This window comes from Columba livia, chromosome 3 (genome assembly GCF_036013475.1).
Source record: "Columba livia isolate bColLiv1 breed racing homer chromosome 3, bColLiv1.pat.W.v2, whole genome shotgun sequence".
Classification (NCBI taxonomy): domain Eukaryota; kingdom Metazoa; phylum Chordata; class Aves; order Columbiformes; family Columbidae; genus Columba; species Columba livia.
In genome coordinates, this window is record NC_088604.1 from 17678915 (window position 1) to 17696323 (window position 17409).

The 17409-nt window shown below is 41.4% G+C and overlaps 1 long non-coding RNA gene across 1 annotated transcript in view; it reads left to right on the forward strand.

Annotated features, from left to right (window-relative positions):
• Positions 1-17409, forward strand: part of LOC110362143 (uncharacterized) — a 295772-nt gene that overhangs the window by 154115 nt on the left and 124248 nt on the right. The window lies entirely within an intron of this gene.

Here is a 17409-nt window from a genome sequence, read left to right on the forward strand (position 1 = left end):
CCAAAAGCTGATGGAGACCTCCTTCAGACACCTGGTTGCCCTAGGCTGCCTGCAGAGTAATGGCATCTTTTGGAAGACCAAACTGTCTAGTTTGGCTTCTACTCTGAATGTGAATCCATCTGGGGAGATCTTGCTAGGCTGCACAGGGAACTTCACAGTCTTCCGCTGACAAATACAATTTTACACTTGTGCTCAAGCCCAATGGAAACAAGTGCAGCTGAAAGCGGAGTGTGCACTCACTTTCTGTGACATTCACAGTGAGAAAATGAGAAAATGTCTACAGGGAATAAGATCAGACTCAAAAGACTGATGAGGGAGGAAAGACAAAGATACAGCAAAACCATAAAAGAAGGGAATAACACTGGAGTTGCAGATAGAGGGGGAAATGTCTTAACACAGAGTGTTTTAAAATCCCCTTTGTTACTGTTTTGATGCTAGATTCCTATTTCTTTATAAACTAGGGAATTCAGTGAACCAGAACTGAAGAACATTTCTTCCATTTCTTGCTTCTCTCTTAAGTTTCAACTTCTACGAGCAGCAAGCAGCAAGCAGGTAATGGTACTTTTGTTCTGGCATATCTTTCCTCTAGAATAAATTCCCATATGTTAAAAGATTCATTTTGATTTTACATGCTTTAAAGATATTTTTCTATCAATACTGTTCACAATTTAATTACAATAATTAACATAGTTTTCCAATATTTTTTTGTGCCTTTGATTATATGCCTAAAAATGTTGCAGCTGTGTTTACCTATATCCTTTTTGTCTCAGGCTTCATCTGAAATGAGAATATCATTTTATATATAGCTTTCTACTGGCTTTGTGAACTGTTTTTCATAATACCCCAGTTTAGCTTCATATACATTCATACAAAGGAATGTACTCAGCTCTCTCAGTTTAAGCGGTTCTGGAACAGAAATCAGGATAGGCAGAAATTCCTGGTGTAAATTGTGTGACTTTTCAAGAAACACAAAAATATGTTCGAACAACACAAAAATACATATTACTCAGAGAATGCTGAAAAACCAAAAAAAAACCCAAACAAAACAAAACAAACAAACAAACAAAACCAACAAAAACCCTGGTGGAAAGATACACCTTTGCCTATCATTATTCAATAGAAGAGGTAATATTAGGAAAAGCAGATGGTTACAAATGGAATTTTTCTCCTTTTTTCTAGTAATATATGCAATGAGTAAATGCTCTTCCATCATCATTTGTCCTGAGATATTAGTTTATCTTCCATGCAGCTGACCTATTTCTGGGAAAGGGGCAAGGTGAAATATAATTAAGCTTTGTACAGCTGACGTGGACAAGAGATCTCTCACTCATTATCAAAGCATCAGCTACCATATGTGGTCTGTAGAGCAGCCAAACATTTGTGGTCCAGCAGCTGCTAACATGAATTTCTGATGGATTATGCTTAGAGGTCTCTTCATAGATTTCATTGGGAGTTGGAAAGGTCCACAGAGTTTCCAGAGTGGCTATTGGGATTCCCTTCCTGCATGAACAGAATCCAAAAGGGCATATCTGAAAGCAACTGTTTCATCTAGATTGCTCTGCTGCCAGCTCCTGGAGGCAGCTAGTGGTAAGAGAAGAGCTGTTTTTGGGCTGGGGAAATTTAAAACAATTCACCAAATGACTTGTGAACTGCTATTTAATGCAAATATAAGAATGGAAAGCAGAGATCAAGAGAGGAAGAAGACGATGAAATCTGGGAGAGGAAGGAAGAATGGACAAAAATATCATAGAATTATAGAACCATAAACTAATTTGGGTTGGAAGGGACCTTCAAAGGTCAAGTCCAACCCCCCTGCCATAAGCAGGGACATCTTCAACCAGATCAGTCTGCTCAGACCCCTGTCCACCCTGGCCTTGAATGTCTCCAGGGATGGGGCATCCATCACCTCTCTGGGCAACATGTTCCACTGTTTTACCGCCCTCATTGCAAAAGAATTCTTCCTCCTGTCTAGCCTAAAAGGCGATTAAAAAAGATAAAAAATAATAATAAAAGGTGAGGGAACAGGACCTCTAGGTCCTCAGGTGGACATAGAGGAAGCTTCAACATTTCCTGCTTCCATTTTTCATTGGAAGCTGTTTGCCAGAACTGGAGGTTCTGAGCATGCAGTACCTTAAGTCCCCAGCTATTACTGAAATATACAGATTTCATAGTCCATTGAACAGTCAAAGAATAAGCTGAGGTCCTTAAATAGCTTCATCTCCTCTACAGCCTATATAACATAGTAGAACATATGTTTTCTCCTGAAAAGTCAGTGTGCTATGGATTAGCATGACCTTTCTCTATATTGTGATTGTTGAGTCTGTGATCCTTCTTTCATAAATGCCCTAACAGGTTATTTATAATGAGACCGGGCACTCTGTTATATTTTTGCAATGCCCTACAGCATTTCCTAAGGAAATAACGTTATCAGATGCTGGGATTATGTAATATCATCAACCTCAAGCCCTCAGCCATCATGAAACTTTAAAAGTGTGGCATACTTTTTAAAAAAAATATATATTTTCTGACTTATTTTTGTGATATGATTCAACCTGTTTGCCACAGCTGTGAGGGCTAGAAGGGTGAGGGTTTTATCTTGGAAACTGATATTCCCACTTAAGCAGTGTTACTTCAGGAGTTACTTTTTCAAGAGAGATGACAAATATTTCAGTATTCATAGTAAATTCATGAATTGCACAACACTCTTGTGACTTACGAAGACATTTCAATTTGCTGCATATGTTTTGTGGACAGCCCCTTATTAACTGATCATTTCCTGTGACAACTGCTGTTTTTATTTCTTGGTCACATAAGACAGGTTTCCCTCTATACTTTGTACCCTAAATACTGATTTGGCAGAGTTTAGTTTCTTAAGGCAAAAGGAATTAAATGCTTTCTCTGGGCATTTTAAGTGAAACTGATTTTAATATTTAAACCAATAAAGTTATTTCAGTCATAAAATACAATCAGAACACCCAGATATTTCAATACTCCATATAATGGCATATCCCAGCATTAAAGATAGTCTGAGTTAATTAATATTGTGCTGTGATTCTGAAAGACGTTAATTTGTAAGATGCTATTCGAAATTTGGCTTTTATTCTGGAACATAAATATTTGTTTTACTACACAGAACTTTAGGGAGCACTCAAAATGGGAAGCAAGTAATTCCTATATTTTGTGTCTGTGTTGCCTGAATGGAAACGGGGGCACATTAATCTGCACCAATGCAGGTTTCTGATGTACTACGGGCTGGGACAGAGGCACTGCCTTCTCAGGGAGCAAACTCTCTTATTTAAGGTGTGGATTTTCTTCTTTCAGCAGGTCCTTCTATGTTATTTGTTTGTTTGTTTGTTTGTTTTTTCTGAAATCATTTGAGCTTTTTGCTCTGATAGCACAAAACACAACGTGTCCAAGTGCAGCTGAGCACAGACTAACACAAGTGCCGTAATCTGCTGAAGAACTGTCTGTAATGAAAGAAATGACCAACAGTTTGGTGTTCCTCCATATCTGGGCTCTGAAGGTTGAAAGCATAATTTAAGAGTTTTGTATTACGAAGCACAGTCACAGTGTTTGAACAGACGTGATGACCAAGAGGCACATTCCCCAGCCTCATCCTCTTACTTTTTACAAGATATTCAATGTCGGAGAGATAAATAAACTGAGGTATTTTCCCCCACAGGACAGTTTCCCCATGGCTTATTCTGTAACATAAGACGTGTGAAGTTTCCCGCGGGAGGCGAGCAGCAGGAAAGGAGATAGGCTTGCGGAACCAGTGACCAGGCTCTGCCCGAGGGTGACAGCGAGGGGCAGCCCCGACGGGATAGCGCGGAGAAGAGGGGCCGGGGCGCTGCGGGGCCGGGGCGGGCCGGGCCCCTGGCGTGGCGAACAGCCTTCCTCGCCAGCTGGGTTTGGCAGGCGGTAGCGGCGGGCGGCCAGCGGCGGGGAGCGGCCGGGCAGCCTGCCCGCCGGCCCAGCTGGCGGGGCCGCCTGCCACCCCGGGCCCGCCTGCCGGCCCAGGGTCCGGCCAAGCCCTGGCCCAGCTGAGGACCCTGCGCGGCCGCCTCCGCGCGGGGCGGGAACACCCGCGGCGCCGGGCGGGGACACCCGCGGCGCCCGGGCAGCCCCGCGGCCGCTGCAGCGTCTGGGACGGCCGTGCAGTGACCCGGGACAGCGTTTGCTCCGTTTCTGGGAGGGAGACTTTGGACCCAGGAAAGTAAAGACCAGATCTCAAATAATCTATCTCCATTTTTAAAGAGGACCAGAACTCACTGAGGGGCAGAGAACTTTGCGATCTTTCAATCAGCACTGATAGGTAGTGGCTCCAAAAACTAAATATCCCACCTAAAACTGCTTAGGAATTTTTCAATTCTCAGCACTCCATGTACTTCAGTAAAAAAAAAAAAAAAAATCAAGCCATCTAAATGCCAGGCTGTAGAGCAAGGTGAAATTGGAAAAGTTGTCCTTGTGGCTTCCTTTTGAAAGAAGGATGCTCTGCTCTGTGTGTTTAAGTACTATCTTCACTACTTCTGAGAGACAGATTTGTAAAAGCATGGTTCCAAAGCCGCCTTAAGAGTGACTGTAAAATACTAAGCATATGGGCATAAACTGCCAACACTGTGTGTCAGTGGTCTTTAAATCATTTTATGCATTAAATGTAGTAGATTCACAAGCAGAAGGCATTATTCTAACTACGGTATTTTGAACTCTGTCTGGGATCAAGGACACTGTGTGGCTTCTTTAGTTGTATCAAAACTATTCAAAAGCCAGATTGTGTCATGAGTGGCAACACTGCAGCCTCAGTGTTTTCAGCACATTTGCCCAGTGGCTCCTTCTTCAAAGACATTGTTGCTACAGCAGAAGAAATAAAACCTCAGCTCATCAGAAGAAATAAGAGGAGTGAAAAGCCCTGGAAGCCTTATTGTCACCAACAAAGTAAGCAGAGACAGTGCTAAAAAGATGCAGGCATCAAACCTGCTAAGTGATAAATTGGGATTTGATGTGATATCGGGTGCAATTTAAAACTGTTGTGTAGCTTGAAACAGAATTTCTCAATTTTTGGCCCACAAAGCTGCTATTCAACCCTCAACATTTATGATGAATCAAGAAGCATTTCTGCCAACCATTGGCCATTTCTGTGGGCTACCATGTATCCTATTGATCTATGATTTTACTGAACACAAAGGTGACCTGGTATGGCTGATTATTATGCTTCACCAGGCTTCTGCTGATCATTACCACAAGCTCATAGCCTGCTGGTGGTACACAGCACAGCTTGGAAGCCATGAAGTCAGAAATGAACCCATTGTCTGATGGAAGAAGAGGGAGAGGAGTTTGTGGAGCAGGCATCTCTATCTAGGTTGTTGTTTGAACAGGCTATGAGAGGTAAGAGATGTTCTTCTCATCTTCTGGTGGCCTCTGCAGTCTGTTTCAGCAGCAAACGGCAACAAACAGCAGCTATCAAAGCAGGTCATTATAACTGTTTGCATACCTTTATTAAGGCATATTTCCTTCTCCCTTCTGTTATCTCATTCACAAGCTGTCTCTCTACTGACTATAGACAGGAGAATTTGATTCAGACAGATTTTTGAACCTCTGTAAAAGTTTAGTGATCCTTTTCAAATGTTAAAAAAGAGAAAAACATCAAGGAAAACAGGAAGACCATCCTGAAGGGAGGGGTGACAACAATGAAGATAGTCTGTCTGAACAAATCCTGTCCATGGACAGTGTCTCCAGCCACAGTAATTACTTTCTTTTCTACAAGGAAGTAGGAGTGGAAAAGATTTAATTCAGTGCAGACTACTTGCGACAACAAGCCAAACACCTCCCACAAAGAGCCCTTCAGTCATTCCCAGAGACCTCTGGCATTCTGGAGATCAGAGTCTTGAACCAATCTGTGGAAGTAAAGAAACTCTCTTGCTTCAAATACTTTAAATGTCTCACCACCAGTTGCTAATGGCCAGGAGGTAGCCTACTTAATTTTGTCTATAGAAAACTGGTACTGGTACTAGGAAAGAAAGAAGCAAACTGGTATTAAGAAGAAAAAAAAAGTGTCATAGAAGTGATTGGGAGGAGGGTGTTCCAAAGTCTTCACCTTCTCGTAACAGCTGAGGGCATCACGCAGAAGTGTCATGTACTGATGGTATTAGATCCTGCTAACAAAAACCAGACAATGTCTAATAATGTCAGAATAGCTCTGCTCCTGACAAACCTAGAGGTTTATGTAGGTTATGTTTGGAGCACTGTGTGAATTCTCAATCAAATTAAAAATAGTATCCCCAATCAAGAGGCCAGCCATAGCAGGGTAGGGTACTCCAAATCAGCAAATCTTGTATGTAACAAAAGAAAGCAATGAGATTTGAGACAAAATAAAAAAGATAAATGGGCCTCTTGACCTGGCCTTGCTTCTGGGAGCCCAAAGTCATGATGCTGCCTGAAGGAGGAGGGGGAAATCATGACAGAGCCCTGAGTTGCTGTTAACACCAGATTAGGTGCATGGTCAGAGGGCTCCCACAGGCCTCCAGCACCGGGGTGGCCCAGCAAAGCCTTGGCTTTCTGCTGCTGGGCTCATAGGAGCACAAAGCACAAAATTAGGACTCAGGACAGTTTGCTATCAAGGATGGGCATGCCTGCAGGATCCCTCTTGCGTAGCTTTGAGTTTCCACAGAGTCAATATTTGAGGTAGTCAGGCTCATTTTCAGCCAAAAAGGAAATGTGGACACATTTTTAAGATGTAATCAACCTTGGTTATTTTAGACATTTAGTTTAGTGATGTATGGCAATCCAGAAGCTCCCTTTGTTGGTTGACTATAGAAAGAACAAAGAAACTAACTCAGATTTTAGATATCTAACTTGGTCAGATGAATCCTAACCCCAAGACAGAACTGGTCATTATGAGTCATTGTATTTGTCATTTTAAGTGTGTGTCGTGTGTTGTATGGTCTTTTCAATATCCTCCTACATGCTTCTTGCCCTTAAAGATCTCCCATCATGAAAATTTCTGGCCCACATTTTTCAGCTTTTCTTTTGTGTTATTCTCGATTTTTTTTTCCAAATGCTCGTGTCCTTCCAACCCTGATTGCTTCTGTTTAACAACATTGTCCTTATTCTCCCCCTTCTAAAGTACATTGAATGATCTATATGCAGGGGTGAAAGAGGAAGGTTTTCTTTTGATATAGCAATCATCTCCCCTAGTTTCTTCTCTTGTATCTGGCTGCTTGGGTCAGAGATACATGGTTTGCTTTGTGTTTCTATAGTGCCTGGTACAATGAAGCCTGCTCCATGGCCAGAGTTCTAAGGCAGAATGGTTGTATTAATACAAAGAACAGGGGAATAATGAATAGTAAATGAAGTAAGAGCTAAGTAAATAGAGAACTATGGTGAGAGAGAGGCCAATATATGGACGATGATATGAGAGAAGACCAGGAACAAAGAGAATAAGAGAAAGAACCAGGAGATACAGTGAGAAATGTATTGGAGACAGAGGGTGAAAGTCACAGTGCTACAGGGGTGGAAGGGGAATGGAAAATAAAGCTCAAATAGAAAAAAGACAGTTTATGAAAATAACAATGGAACATTAATAATTCCTCTTTTCAGAGGAAAATAGAAGGATGAGGGGTAAAAGGCAAAAAAAGAGGCAAACAGGACAAATGAGACATGATACGGCTTAAGATAAACTAATTGACGCAAGTCCTGTAAGAGCACATTGTCCTAAGCTAAAGCTATCAAGCTTACTTCACTTGTGGGCTGTTGTTTGTTTTTCTTCTGTGTTTATGCAAAGCTCCTTGCCATGGTGTCTTTATCAACTTATTTTCCTGAGGTGATAGAATAGCCCATTTTCCCACCTGGTTCCTCTGCAGCTTGCATTCAGAAATGGCTGAACGTTAGTGGGCGAAGATAAAATCCGCATGATGTATTTTGCAGCCTGAGAGTGACATGTTCAGTCCTTCCTTGTCAGCCAGAGCCCGCCCTCAGATGCATCACTCAGTGAGCTACATGTGTACAGTTGAGGGCAGGGTTTAGTACTGCTCTCCAGCATACAATTAACACAGAAGGTCTATACATTATCTCATCTTGCATTTTTATTATTTGCAGCTTATTGTTCAACTGAGCATGTATCATTGGTTAATTAATGCTGCCAACACTCTGCTCCACTAAATGATTGTTTAGCCTAGAGTGGAATAAAATACTACAATGACTAATACAGTATCATTATGTAACAGAAAATTAAAAATCTGATAATTTGATTGAAAGTCTCAGGTGAGTTTTTTGTATAAAAGTGTTAACCTCAAGTAGCTATAAACAGGTAAATGTTTTATTCAGCCAACTGATACGGAATAAATGCTTATGATATAAATTATGTATAATTAATACTCCTGGGATAAAAAAAAAGTATGCTAATAGGTTGTCAGTTAATTAGGAAAGGAATATGAGGTAAACAAAGGTGATTAGAGTATACTCTGGGACCATAAACAGAAATTGTGCCTTAAATAATCTGTAAAAATCCCCCTCATATTAAACAGTAAATAGTTCACGTTTAATTCAGAGCAAAAACATAATACTTTATGGAGAAGGGCACAGCGGAGATGCTAAAGGAAGAAACAGCTTGTGATAACAGATCTAGGGGCTGCAGAGTAACTCACCTTCCCTGTTCTGCTCTGCCTTGTTTTGTGTATTGCATTGGTCTGTCCTCAGATAAAAGAACGCTAAAATGAGCTTTGCAAAAAAATATGGCAAATGTTGTGCCAGAGATCCATTCTTACACTTTAGTTCACAAAAATGAGAGCTTGTACTGATTGATCTTAAATCTGCAACATGGGAAATGTTTCCCAAATCAAATTATGCTTCTTACCTGCCCTCTGACTCACTGTTCCTCCTTCTTCTGCCAGTATCTTCGTGTGATAAATGACACCTTTCTCCTTCCTGCCATTCTGTAATTTCATTTGGGCTAGACATTTGAGATATTACCTCATGAAACAGGGCTAAAGTAGAGAAATACATGACAGGGATGAATGCTCATTACAATGGCAGCCAAGTCTTTCCTTTGTGTCGGAAGGGGACAGATCTACATTGCCCTTAAGGCTGGAGTGGTGCCCTGTAAGAATGGCAATCCTGGAGAAGACTAAAGATGCCTATCCCCAATGTCTTGTTTAGGACAACAACCAAGTAAAGGAAAGAGTTTAAGGACTAAAGCACTATATAGGATGTTTCCTTTTAGTATTCTTCTAACCTTCAATCACTTGCAGCTCAGGGGCTTCCTGAGCTGGATATATATGCTAGTCTCTGATGAATTGATCCTTCATTAGTTCAGCCATTCCTCCTCTGAACGTATGTAAACTCTAGCTTTTCCTAACAACATCCAAGGAGAATGGTGAGACCATTGTCCCTGGTGTGAAACCCACCAGAAAATGCTGAGCTGAGCCAGTAAGAGGCACTGTCTCCCTGCAGTGCCATGCAAGCTAAAGAGCGTCATTGCCTAAAGGGGCCTAGGCTTATTATGGGTTGTAGAGGGAAGAGAATTTTGGGATTGCTCAAAACACAACAGGATGTTTTAAGTGACTACAAGATTTATTATGGATTGGTTAGGCGAAGGACCAAAAGTCCTTCTCTTCTCTCTCCGACCAATGATAAAAGTCGAGGGAATGGCAGGCAGATGTGCCAAGGGATGTTTAGGCTGGACATTAGGAAAAGGTTCTTCACCCAGAGGGTGGTGGAGCACTGGAACAGGCCCCTCAGGGAGGCAGTCATGGCTCCAAGCCTGACAGTATTCAAGAAGTGATTGGACAACATGGGATGAATTTTGGGGTTGTCCTATGCAGGGACAGGAGTATGATTCAATGATCCTTGTGGGTCCTTTCCAACTCAGGACATTCTATGATTCTATGAAATGGTGAAAGGGAAGGATCAAGGTGGACTGGAGACCAATAAGCATGGGAAAATTGAAGATAAAAGGGGCTGGCTGAGGGTAAATGGATGGCTGGTCAGTGTATTTGAATGAATCTTGTTTGTGCGCTGCTGTCTGTCATATAACCTTATTAAATCTTGTTTATAGCTATGGTCTGTGTGGTTGAGCTCTGTATTTTAAGTTTGTGAATGTGACAACCAGCAAACGTGGTTGGACTGGCTGATGGGTTGGAAAGGTCTCAGAGCCAGCCACTGGAGTGAGAGGTTGTCAGCCCAAGTGGCTCACAGATCCCGATGCTGGTGACTGCCTAAGAATGTCTACTGGGGAGACCCAAACTATGTGTGTACCTATTCCACCAGTGGATTTCACCCCTGATAGCTGGAGAGGAGGAACAGGACTAACCTCTGTGCTGTTTGCATTTGTTGAGTGGTGTGTATGCTTGCGTGGGTATTGTTGTTGTGACATTGTTCTCTGTGCTGATCCACATGGCTGGCCATATGTCTCTGTGCCTATGTGCCTGCTGGGTGTACATGCCCAGTTGCCTCGCCACCAGCTGGACCTGGGGACACCTTCTTTCTGCAGTGAGCGGCAATTACGGTAGTGGCTACAGTACGGAGGGACATAGCTTTCACCCTGCAAAACCCAGTCCCTATGGAAAACAAGTTCAGTTGCCCTAAGAAGTGCTTTTTGGGGCTGTCTTAAATGACTGTAGGGAGGTCTAATGCTGCTGCATTCCTAATGAAGTTATTCAGGTCTCATTAGGTGGGCTGAATCAGGTCATTGCTATTTTCGTAACATACGAAAAAGGAATATTCATCTATCCCTTCCAGAATTTAGTCTTAAAACTGATGCGAAACCATTTGTAAACATGTTCAGCCTCCAGAGTGTGTCGTTACCAGTTTCTCAGTGGATTGAAAATAGAACTTTAAAAAAAAAAAAAATAAAAATGGCCCAATTTCCCAAGAAACTCTTCTCCACAGAATAGACAGAATAGTGTAATCCTTGGTGGAGCTGCTTGGTAACGCAGGTATGTTTTCTTATTTGTAGGATCACTTCAGGAAACCAATAAATTAAATCCCCATTGTATATTGCACAGTTACGTGAGGGAGCAGCATGGGCTGGAGGCTCCCTTGGGGTTATGGAGCCGGAGCGGAGGGTGGCCCAGCACTGGCTGTGCCCTCACCCATAAGGCACAGTCTCAGGGGGCTGGTAATGGGGTCCATTGACCGATCCCAACATGGCAAGTGATGTTCTGAGGCCAGGGCAGAACCAGGGGCTCCAGCCAGGAGCAGGATGAGATGCGGGCAGGGACGGGGCTGCAGACCAGCCCTGCTCCACCATCACTGGAGAAGGGACTGATGGCCCCAGAGTGGTTGCAATGGGGCCCTGAACCGTGGGCATGGTAGGGTGAAGTCTCAGAAGGGCTGGCCAGGGACAGTCAGTGCCGGTGGTACCCACAGGGCCCTGACAGAATTTTATTGGATGATTGCTTGTGTGATATAGAAGTGTCATGCATTTATTATTAGTAGTAATATTTATATCCCTGTACCACCCACACACCAACAGGCAATGACCTTTTCCAGGATTAGCAGGGGAAGTGATGTCTGATGGATGAAGGCTAGAAGATGCAACCAAATATATGCTTTTTCCTGAGCTTTTATCCACATAGGAATAAAATCAAGTTAGCGTTGGCTTGGATCAAGATGTTTTCCCATACATATTAAGGTAAAATAATTGCTGTCTTTTACATATGGTGACTTCACAATATACAACAATCTACAGAGTATGATATAGCAAAAGAAGTCTAAAACAAAATCAGATCTCATTAAGGAAGCTAGCTTTGCTGAGTGGTGAAGATGTGGCCATGTACTTGCATACATTTCTACTATCTGAAAGTGGTATTTGATTTCACCCAGGTATCAAGCTACCGCATAAAGTGCCTGAAGTCAAAATTCTGTCAAGCATAGTATATGACCCCTTCAGCTTCTTTTAACACGTGGAATATAGGAAAATGCTTTCAGAAAGAAACTTTACAATCTTTAGACTTATAAATAGAAATCATAATATAAAAGGAGATGTTAGGCACCAGGATCCATTCAAGTTCACATTTCAAATCATTTCAGCTCCACAAATTAGTTATGCATTTCCAAGACTGCTAATACACAGCTTATATGCAAGTGACTAAGGCCATATCCATTTTCTCTCTCCAAAGCATAGGCTGAAGATGGGAAGTACAAAACATTTTGCCAACCTTAAATATGGAGGTTTAAAATTACCAAATGTAAAGCTCTAGCAGTGGGCTTTTAATTTGGCTCAAGCTTTCAGAGTCTGGCAGGCTGATGAAGTGCAATTGCCATGGGTGAAAACAGAGCATCAATTAACAGACACATGCAAGGTTGGCACCTACCAAGAATTCACCCTGAAAGATTTAGAGACAAATAACTCAGTGATCAGACACACCTGGAAATCTTGGAACAAACTTCATAGAGTTATGAAAATTAAACCCACTAAAAACTTCCAGTCGAGTATCTGGAACAATGCTATGTGGAAGCCAAGGAGGGAAATGATACTGTATATTACTTATTGTAAATACCATATTATATATGGAGCAGATTTTAAATACATTTCTGGTGATGCAAAACACAGTCAGTATTAAAGGTGAGCACAATAGCCAGTCTATTCCAAAAAAGTTTATCTGAAGACCCAGTGGGTCTGAATCAAACCTATTGATCAGACTAACAGTTTGAGAAGTCGGATTAAAGCCTTCAGAGATGCACAGGGTTCTTTGGCCTTTCCAAATGAGTTCAGCCTGTGTTTCAAGGCATTTTACTGTTGACTAAGAGGTAAAAGTAGGGAAAAATACTTGGTCTTTGCCTTAACATGATTCAGGACCTAAATCTGTTTAAAAACACTGAATCAACTCTGACTTTTTGTTAAAATTTTTGAAGTGTCCTGTGAAGGCTTCAGAAATTCCTAAAGTAGAAACAGGTCAACACTGAGAAGTGTGGAAACACTGTCCTCAATGATAGCTATTGTGCATTTTAGTCATATCCTTTAGATAGTATATTATGAAAAAATCTAAAAAATTAAAAAGTACTTTTAAAGCACATATTTATATTATCAGCTCTCCTTGTTATCAGAAGAAACTTTATGTGGATGAATTCTTGAAAGGCAAAACCCAAATGTCTTAGAAAATGTCTGTTCATGATGAAAATGTTGCCAGACAATTCATTGTTTCTCTGGTGAAAATGCAGAACCTTCTTCATTGTGAAAGAGAGTACAATCTGTTACAAAGACACTGATGTATTTTAGAGTTTTAAAAATTGCTTCCTAATTGGGTCAGTATTGCTTGGGCCCCAGTTCAGTAAAGCACTACTGAGTGTGTCAGCCTTAAAGTCTGGCAGGATTTATGTGCCAGTGACTTGATCTTAATCAAGCACTAGCCATTAAATAAATACTTAAATGCTTTGATGAACAGTGCTGTTTCTAAAGCACACTATGCTGAATGAAGCTCCAACAATACATCCTTATTGGCCTTCTCCCCTCTTACTGTTGCTGAAAAGCTCCTCTGGTTTTCTCAGTCTCTCTTCTGTTCAGATTAGCTGAGTTTACCAGTTCTCAGAGATCCCAAAAGGTTTTGGGTGACCCACCACTAGAAAAGCCAGGGCCTCCATAGTCTTCCTTGGGCTGCAGTGCTGTGACCTTTATTCCTCCCCAGTGTTTTTTGACTGGCTTCTAAGCCAGCTCACACAAGTAGGGGTTTTCTACATCATATGTTATTCTTACGCTGTATCTAATTAGTGTATTCAAGTGGCTCTTCTCCTCTTGACTATGTGACAAGTCATAAATTTGTATTTAGGAACAGCTACTCAGAGCTGATCCCATCAGGAGTGTGCTATGTCAAAAATAACTGTGGTGGTTGTTTAGTATTAATTTGAACCTGGTAATGCTATGTACATGATGCCGAAGATGAAATTCATTCTATTAGATCTCTAGTAAATTCTGCATTGGCAGCCAGCATCATCTGAATTTTCTCAGAAACCACATTATGGTTGAGATGGTTTGAATTCTCTTTGAATGAATTGTTCTGAGCAGGGTCTCCTGGGGAGACTGAAGTCGGCAATTCAGGAGGCATTTCAGAGACACAGAAAAATCTATCAGTTCCAAAGTAATTTTTGAGAGGGCCAGAGACTTGTGGAAGGCTGGTATGTTACAGCTGAGAATACAGAAGAGCAGAGCCCAGGTAGGTGCAAACAGGTGCAACCCTCTTGAAGTCAGGGAAGATATTCTGATTTGAACCAGCTGAGGTCTTGCTATCTGTAGTTTGGCTTATGAGATACAGTTTGTTCTGGCCCAGACATTCAATTCTTACTTTGAAATATCTTTTTCTTGGGTAGAAACCAGGTGTTATTTCCAAGAGAGATTTGGATTTCATCTGTACTTAGTCATACTGTATTGTAGAATATTTCCTCGCCCTTTTCTTGGATAGGTCTAATAATTCATACTCTAAAATAATAAGTGGTTTTTAATTCTTCAGTTTCTTTAACTGCATAGGTATGGTACAGTATAGTGCCTACCTGTTATTCATATGTTTGTTTCAGGAGGAGGGAGAAATTGAGGGAAGAATAAACATGGGGTAGGAGTAACAAAATAAAAGAATATTTAAATGATTTCAAATGGATTGTAAAGTGTTGAATCATAAAGGATTGGCAAAAAAGCCCTCTCCTCATGAGGTCTGGCTAATATTAGGAATTATTGCCTCAAACACTGCAGGTGTGGATCCATTTCTTTCATTGCTAGCAAATGGGGTTGCAACTGCCTTTGACAATGTAAAAGCTGCACAATCCCCATGCCCCAGGGCAGACAATGATGTTGGTGAGATGCTGATTTTAGGATAGAAAATTACAATGGTTATATAGTAAACAGCACCTGGAAGTTTACTAATGATTTTTACAATTAACAGCAGCACTGTGGTCTGATTATTCATGCATGCTTTCTATGAAAGAAAAGAGGCAGATGTTGAAAAGAATCACATCGGTTGAGGGTTATTTTTATTTTTTTTGTAACTAGAGGTAGAACCTCCTTTCTGTTATCAGTGCTTCTGATAATAATAGTTGAAAACAGTGAAATAAAAATTAAAAAATGCTTGGAATGCTGTAATCTGTCCTTAACTCTGGATACTCACAAATGTATATTCACATGAAATGCACATGAAAATGGACATGTATGTGTATATGTGTGCATGAATGCTTATGCCTGTGGTTTGATACATAGATTTGGCATGCAGCTAAAAAAACCCCACGAACCACTAAAATCTGCATGGCTGTGCAGTTCTTCAGCTTTAACAACTGGATCTTCTGTGATAATAATGGTTGGATCTCTCCCCTCAGAAGTCCACCAGGTGTGCACCTGCCAGGTTAGTTATTTCAGAGTGCTGAGATTCAAAAACACTCCACCATCTGCAGCATAAATTTAAAAGTATAGTAAGGCATACTGGTACCTCATATATTTTCTCTCTCTCTCTAGTCATCATTTATTTTCACAGCTGTTCTCGACCCACTGCCAAGCAAAGACCTCTTCAGTTTCTTTTCTATCATATTGAGGCTTAGTCAGTATCTTGACAAAGAATGGTTGAGGCAATGCTCGTAAACCACAAACTCTCTTTTCCTTTAACCCTTCGTAAATTGCCACAACTAAGTCTTTTAGAAGGCTCTGAAATGTTAGTTTTGTCCTCATCTTTTCACAGCAATGGGCTATTGCACCTTTTTCTTACAGGACTTCAAACCTAATTTTGGAGAACCAAGAAATTATGGCAAGAAATTATTAGCAAACTTCAGATACTCATGCCAATATGTTATGGGATATCAGAAACAGACCCAGTCCTTCTGGGGCTTGTTGATCACTAGTCTTGTGTGTATGAGGGCAGGTAAATCATACATTGTTTGTTCTTAAATCCGGTCAGCCAGTTTGTACAGAAGTTGTAGAAGAATGAGGTGAAGCCAATATTATGGGGAGTGTGAACTTGCTCTGAACCCAGCCCAAGGCTGGACACACTGTGTGCTGCTGTCTGTTCAGCATCCTGGTTTACCATAGATTGACAGTTCCTTGTTGGATTTCTGCTTACGTTCTGGGAGAGACTGAATGTAGACTTTTATTAGTGGCTATATCTTCTGACATCTTGGCCATGCTGGGTTACTGCCTCAGGTCTTGGAAACTAAGTTTTCTTGCACTTATCCAAAACCTGGGTGAGAGGGATCACCTGCAGATGTTAGGCACAAGCAAGTGAATCATGGCAAGCATTTGACCACAGGAGGCTGATGAGCTGAAAGGCAGGATTCATCCCATCACCTCACTGAAAGAGGAGCTGAGGGAATGGGCAGTGATGAGGTCTTGTCCTCCCAAGGGATACATGGACCTTCCTGTGTTCTGAATGTTCTTGGTTGGGCAATTAACTGTAACTGCTGCACCTCAGCCCAGGGAAAGGGGTGGTGTCCTTTATAGGTAACCTTTTTCTTTTTCTTTTTTTTTTTTTTTTTTTTTTTTTTGCATGTGCATGTGTGTGTGCAGGTATAGGAGAAACTATTTGATTTCCTCATCTCCTTCAGTGCGCATTTTGGCTCCTTCAGCTCCCTCATTACTCCTGACGCCCTTGGAATTTTCTTTGCTTATTCAAACAAGGACATTTAATATTTTTAGGTTTAACTTTCACATGCGTTTGGAAAGTACAAATATACACTTATATATATAATCTATTATCTATCTAAACCTACTCAGGTGCAAGCTGAGAATATAAATGCCTTTATGAGGGATGTTGTTTTGCAAATGAAAACCTCTGACACTGTTAATGAAGTCAGCTGTAACAGTCAGACATCCAAGTACTTGTTCAGTCACTGACAGGTTCTCAGTTAAGGGTGCTGCCCTGGCCAAGAGCTTCATGCTATTATGGGCTGAATGTAATATATCTAATGTCTGTATGGGTACACAGTGCAATGTGAAAAAGGATTGAATAATCTGAACATTGAGACATTGAAATATCTAGATGCTTAGACTTCCATTGACATCCTTCTTGTTAAACTGGACATATGTGCATACATGTATATAGACTGTGGATGAAAAGAGCAAATAACAAAGTTTAATTGCTCAAAATTCAGGTATGGCAAATGAAGTCACATAAATTTCCCGACAGTTGCCTGACTTCAGTGAACTGCCCCCTGAACTTTGGGCAAAGGACCTTGTTCACACTGGAGCAGATTTACACGGGGAAAGGTGGGTGGGGGAGCCTGAACTCCCTCCCACTCCAACCAGCCACATGATGTTGCCCAGAGAGGTGGTAGATGCCCCGTCCCTGGAAACACTCAAGGCCAGGCTGGACAGGGCTCTGAGCAACCTGATCTAGTTGAAGATGTCCCTGCTAATGGCAGTGTGGTTGGACTAGATGACCTTTGAAGGTCCTTTCCAACCCGAACTATTCTATGACTACATGATTCTATGTGGTCCCATCTTTT